The 6,000-nt window shown below is 50.6% G+C and overlaps 1 long non-coding RNA gene across 1 annotated transcript in view; it reads right to left on the reverse strand.

The window, feature by feature from the left end:
• The window catches only part of LOC140722597 (uncharacterized), a 405,662-nt gene extending 399,877 nt beyond the window's left edge, over positions 1–5,785 (reverse strand). The window contains exon 1 of the long non-coding RNA XR_012097680.1: positions 5,476–5,785. This is a non-coding gene — a long non-coding RNA (uncharacterized lncRNA). The remainder of the gene's footprint in view (positions 1–5,475) is intronic.
• Between the last annotated feature and the right edge of the window lie 215 nt (positions 5,786–6,000).

A 6,000-nucleotide genomic window follows, 5' to 3' on the forward strand; every position in this document is an offset into this window, starting at 1 on the left:
TATCACTGTGATCCGTCCCCTCTGGCCTGCCCTATCCGGGACCAAAGGGATTGTGGAGAGTAAATGTGGTACTCTGTCGAGTATCACTGTGATCCGTCCCCTCTGGCCTGCCGTATCCAGGACCAAAGGGATTGTGGAGAGTAAATGTGGTACTCTGTCGAATATTACTGAGATCTGGGCTTTCTTCCTGCCCTTTATTGTTCTTGTCTGTGATTCAGTGCGATAATCTCTGGTCCAATGTCCTCACTTTCTACAAACCTTGTTTCTGTCCTTAGCCAAGTGTCCTCTTCATCTGCACCGTCCGCACGATCCTGCCACCCGTTCTGGGTTCTTCGTCGGGACCCGAACTCCATCTCCTCACTACCGGTTCTCTGTGCACACTCTCGCTTTTCCCCAGTCCCTTTAAAGAGTCAATTGCGCTCCATATTCATCAGAATTTATGTCACCCGGGGCCAGGTCTAACACAGAGAATTGAGATTAGTTAACTTAAAGGAGTGGGCAGGCTTGGGCCTGAGACAGTTTGGAAAAGTCTGCACTGCCAGCTGGACATACTGATCTGTCCAGGGGTTTGCCGGCATTGGACTCTCACGTATCCTTAAAACGAGCTATAAAGTACGCAAGGGATTCTCCTTTTCTCAGTAGTTATCGGGTAAATTCACCAAAATCCGCATGCAGTCGGGCTGTCATTCAAATGGGTTCCCTTACCTCAGAGACCCACCGTGCCATGGCTTGTATTACATCAGTCCCTCTGGTGGCTCCCGGTCACCTTCGGGCATCTGCCTGGGAAAGGGGAACCCACTCCCTGTCCCTGCCAGAGAGGTTTCATATATAACCCTGAGGAGTGGCACAAGTCCCCGGGCAGGGTCTGGAAAGGGGAACCCACTCCCTGTCCCTGTCCGAGAGGGTCCATATATAACCCTGAGGAGTGGCACAAGTCCCCGGGCAGGGTCTGGAAAGGGGAACCCACTCCCTGTCCCTCTCCGAGAGGTTCCATATATAACCCTGAGGAGTGGCACAAGTCCCCGGGCAGGGTCTGGAAAGGGGAACCCACTCCCTGTCCCTGCCCGAGAGGTTCCATATATAACCCTGAGGAGTGGCACAAGTCCCCGGGCAGGGTCTGGAAAGGGGAACCGACTGCCTGTCACTGACCGAGAGCTTCCATATATAACCCTGAGGAGTGGCGCAAGTCCCCGGGCAGGGCCTGGAATGCGGAACCCACTCCCTGTCCCTGTCCGAGAGGTTCCATATATAACCTTGAGGAGTGGCACAAGTCCCCGGGCAGGGTCTGGAAAGGGGAACCCACTCCCTGTCCCTGTCCGACAGGTTCCATATATAACCCTGAGGTGTGGCACAGGTCCCCGGCAGGGTCTGGAAAGGGGAACCCACTCCCTTTGCCTTTCCGAGAGGTTCCATATACAACCCTGAGGAGTGGCACAAGTCCCCAGGCAGGGTCTGGAAAGGGGAACCCACTCCCTGTCCCTGTCCGAGAGGTTCCATATATAACCCTGAGGAGTGGCACAAGTCCCCGGGCAGGGTCTGGAAAGAGGAACCCACTCCCTGTCCCTGCCCGAGAGGTTCCATATATAACCCTGAGGGGTGGCACAAGTCCCCGGGCAGGGTCTGGAAAGGGGAACCCACTCCCTGTCCCTGTCCGAGAAGTTCCATATATAACCCTGAGGAGTGGCACAAGTCCCCGGGCAGGGTCTGGAAAGGGGAACCCACTCCCTGTCCCTGTCCGAGGTTCCATATATAACCCTGAGCAGTGGCACAAGTTCCCGGGCAGGGTCTGGAGAGTTTGGCAAGTCTGTGTGAGCCAATTATGGAACGCCATTGTTTTTTCTAGCGGGTCAGAAGCATCACTAATCATACTCCACATCTCACTGGGGTCCAGGGCTTTGAAATTGGAATATCTCCCACCATTATTCGGGGAAACTGTGTGAAATTTCCCCGAAAGATCTATCTGCTGGCTCAGATCTTATTCCCTTTGATTTTGTTATCTGCCGTGTCTGTCCCCGGCTAACAGGTGTGAATTCGGGGAGCCATTCCGTCCCGGCCCCTCCGGGCGTGGATACAACAGCCGATGCAGAGGGAGCCTCGGCAGGTGGTTATCGAGGCCGCTGTTGGACGTCTGCAGCTACTTCAATGACCTCTGAGGGGTCTCCAATTGATCACACAGGGGAGGGGAGCAGAAGGAGCCGGCAACTGTGGCCACCAGAAATATTGGTGCATATTGGACCAGTAGCATAGGTAGGAAAGGTGCCGTCCTCAATAGATATACAAACGTATTAGGGAGTGACGTAGAACACTGAAAAGAGACCTTAGGCGTAGTGATCCCTCGATTCTGCCTGAGCCACGTGCCAGTGAAGGTAAGAACAGGATGATTGACAGATGACAGTGTGGCTGTGAAACTGGTGCGGAGGGGCAGGGTCCGGGATCATTAGTGAACATAGGACCTGTACAACAGGGACTGTTTACACCTGAACTCAGGGGGGTGGGGGGTGAGGGTCAGTGTCTGCTGATATCCACGCGGGTAGGATTGCTACAGCTGTCCGAGAGGATTTAAACTAATTTGGCAGCAGATCTGAACTGGACTGATAGGGCTGAGGAGAATGTTGTTAGTTTTCAAACAGCGGCAGTGTGTAGTGAGACTGCCACCATTGAGAGGCTGACGATAGGGCAACATTTCAGTGGGCGGGATGAGTTGCAATGCAAAAGGGTGAGAAAATGAAAAAGGTGATGAGTACGGAACTAAAGGTTTTATATTTGAATGTGAGCAATACATGGAGTAAGGGAGATGAACTTGTGTCGCAGTTACAGATTGGCATTGTGGCCATCACTGAATGGTGGCTGAAGGAAGATTATAGCTGGGAGCTTCATGTGCAAGGATACAGATTGTACTGAATGGACAGGCAGGTAGGCAGAGGGGTGGGGAGGTTCTGTATGTAGAAATGAAATCAAATCTTCAAACTGGTGAAATGGGATTGCAAGGTTTAGAATACTGACATGTAGGGGTGAACATTGATGCACTCAAATATTTTCTATTTTCTATTTGTAATTATTTTCTTCTCACTTTTTGGTGATCTATTTTCACATTGACACAACAGAGTTTTTATTTCTGCCAATCAGTGTGAATAAAACAAGCCTAAATCCACTCTGTCTCAATGTTGTAAAACAATAAAAGATGAAAACTTCCAAGGTGGCCGCATACTTTTTATAAGCACTGCAAGTGCAATTACGAAGAAAGCACGGCAGTGCCTCTCCTTCCTTTGAAGTTTGCAAAGCTGCAGCATCACACACACACACACACACACACACACACACACACACACACACACACACACACACACACACACACACACACACACACACACACACACACACACACACACACACACACACACACACACACACACACACACACACACTGAACTGCCTCCATGACTATCACCCAGTGGTGCTCACATCTACTATGATGAAGAGCTTTAAGGGGTTGGTCATGTCTGGAATCAACTCCTGTCTGTGCATGGACCCGGACCCACTGCATTTTGCCGATCGCCACAATATATCTACAGCAGATGCAATCTCACTGACTCTCCACTCAGGCTTAGATCACCCGGACAATAGCAATACACAAGTCAGGCTGCTGATTACAGCTCAGCGTTCGACACAATCAGACCGTCAATTGTAATCAACAAGCTCCAAAACCTGGGCCTCTGTACCGCCTTCTGCAACTGGATCCTCACCAGGAGACCCCAGTCTGTGTGGATCAGAAATAACATCTCCTCCTTGCTGACAATCAACACCGGCACACCTCAACGATGCGTGCTCAGCCCACTGCTCTACTCTCTCTACACCCACGTCTGTGTGTCTAGGCTCATCTATAAACTTGCCGATGACACAACTATTGTTGCTGGAATTTCAGACGGTGACAAGGAGGAGTACAGGAGTGAGATAGATCAGCAAGTTGAGTGGCGTCACAGCAACAACCTTGCCCTCAACTTCATTAAGACAAAGGAATTGATTGTGGATTCAGGAACGGGAAGTCGAGGGAACACACACCAGTCCTCACCGTGGGATCAGAAGTGAAAAGGGTGAGCAGTTTCCATTTTCTGCCTGTCAACATCTCTGAGGATCTACCCTGGGCCCAACATATTGATGCAGTTGCAATGAAGGCACAACATCGGCTATATTTCATTCGGAGATTGAGGGGAATCGGTCTGTCACTGAAGACACTTGCAAATTTCTACAGATGTACTGTGGAGAGCATTCTAACTGGTTTCATCACTGCCTGGTGTGGAGAGGCCACTGCACAGGATCGGAAAATGCTGCAGAAAGTTGTAAACTCAGCCAGCTCCTTCATGGGCACTGGACTCCACAGCATCCAGGACACATTCAAAAGATGATGCCACAAAAGGTGGCATCCATCATTAAGGACCCCCATCACCCAGGACATGCCTTCATCTCATTGCTACCATCAAGGAGGATGTACGGGACCCTGGAGACACATTCAGCCGTTCAGAAACAGCTTCTTCCCCACCATCAGGTTTCTGAATAGACAAAGAACCCATGAACACCCCCTCAGGATTTTCCCTCTCGTTTTGCACTATATTTCAAATTTAAGTTTATAAATACTTATTGTAATTTATACTTTTTATTACTATGCATTGCCTTCACAAAACAACAAATTCCACCACACATGCCGGTGATATTAAACCTGATTCTGATACACAAACACACACAGCTGGGCTCAGACATACAACACTCTCACATTCCTCCCTTTGTGACACCCTGCTTGCTCCGTGGCCCCCGGTATGAAGCTCAAACTGTTGCAACACCTGCCCTTTAAATTCATGGCTGAGGCTGTGTTGTGTCTGCGCACTGTTTGAGTTCGATATTAAATTAAGAGCATTGAATGGGAAGGAAGGTTTGAATAGAAGAATAATGATCTCCTCTGAAGGTAGATGGGGTCCTGGTGAGAGCGTACATGGAACACTGTGCACAGGTCTGGTCTCCCTCCCGGAGTCAGCCTGTGGGATGAAGGGAATGAAGAGATTTCCCAGATTGATTTAGGAGGTGATTTGGTGTCCTCGGAGAGATTACACTGACCGGGCCTGTCTCAAAATTAGCAAAATAACAAGTGGTCTGACTGAGACAGACACAGTCTCACAGGGTATTGACAGGGTGGGGGCAGTGATGACGTTTTTCCTCACTGGGTGTTGAATAAGGGGTCACAGACTCAGAATCCGATGTCAGCTGACAGAACTTAGATGAGGAGCGCGGAGAATCTTTGTATTTTTCCCGCAAGTTTTCTAAATTCAGAAGGAATATTGAAAGGCTGAGCGAAGATGGGAACGTTGCAGGAAAGTGGCGCTGAGGTCAAACATCAGCCATGGTCGGAGTGAAAGGCGGAACATGCGCAAGGGGCCGAATGGCCACGCCTACTCCGGTTTCCTATTTTCCAAAGCACGAACTTACCTTTGCGCCTTGTTCTGCCTTCAGCCTGTCCGATTGCACAGGGGAGCGGTGAGAGCACCGGAGATCCATCGGCAGCCGCTGCGGGTCAGATCCGGGCTCCCAGCAGCAGGAAACAGGTCTGAGAGGAAACTCCCGACAACAGGCCCCGATCCTCGGCAGGAAAAGACCGGGCTCCCTCCGTGCAGCTGAAACATCTCACGGAATCTCCGTCATGGGAAGGATTCACCCGGCCGGTGTTGCAACCTTTACCCGAAATTTAGCTCCCGATCTCCGGCCTCTCCCCGGGTCCACTCGCTCTCAGTTCCAAATAAACCTCGGACCGCTCCGAACATTCAGCATCCCGCCCACTGACACACCTCAACCAATAGGAGCAAGACTCTCCTACCAGTGCCGCTGATTGGCTGTGAGTGTGTCTGAGGACGGGCTGCTACCGGGAGCTGGAGATGTCAGTCACAGTTTGTTCTCAGTAACAGAGCAAGTTCCCCGAGGCTCAAAGTTCAAAGTCGATTTTATTATCAGAGTTCA

Source organism: Hemitrygon akajei, unplaced genomic scaffold (genome assembly GCF_048418815.1).
Source record: "Hemitrygon akajei unplaced genomic scaffold, sHemAka1.3 Scf000081, whole genome shotgun sequence".
Taxonomy (NCBI): Eukaryota; Metazoa; Chordata; class Chondrichthyes; order Myliobatiformes; family Dasyatidae; genus Hemitrygon; species Hemitrygon akajei.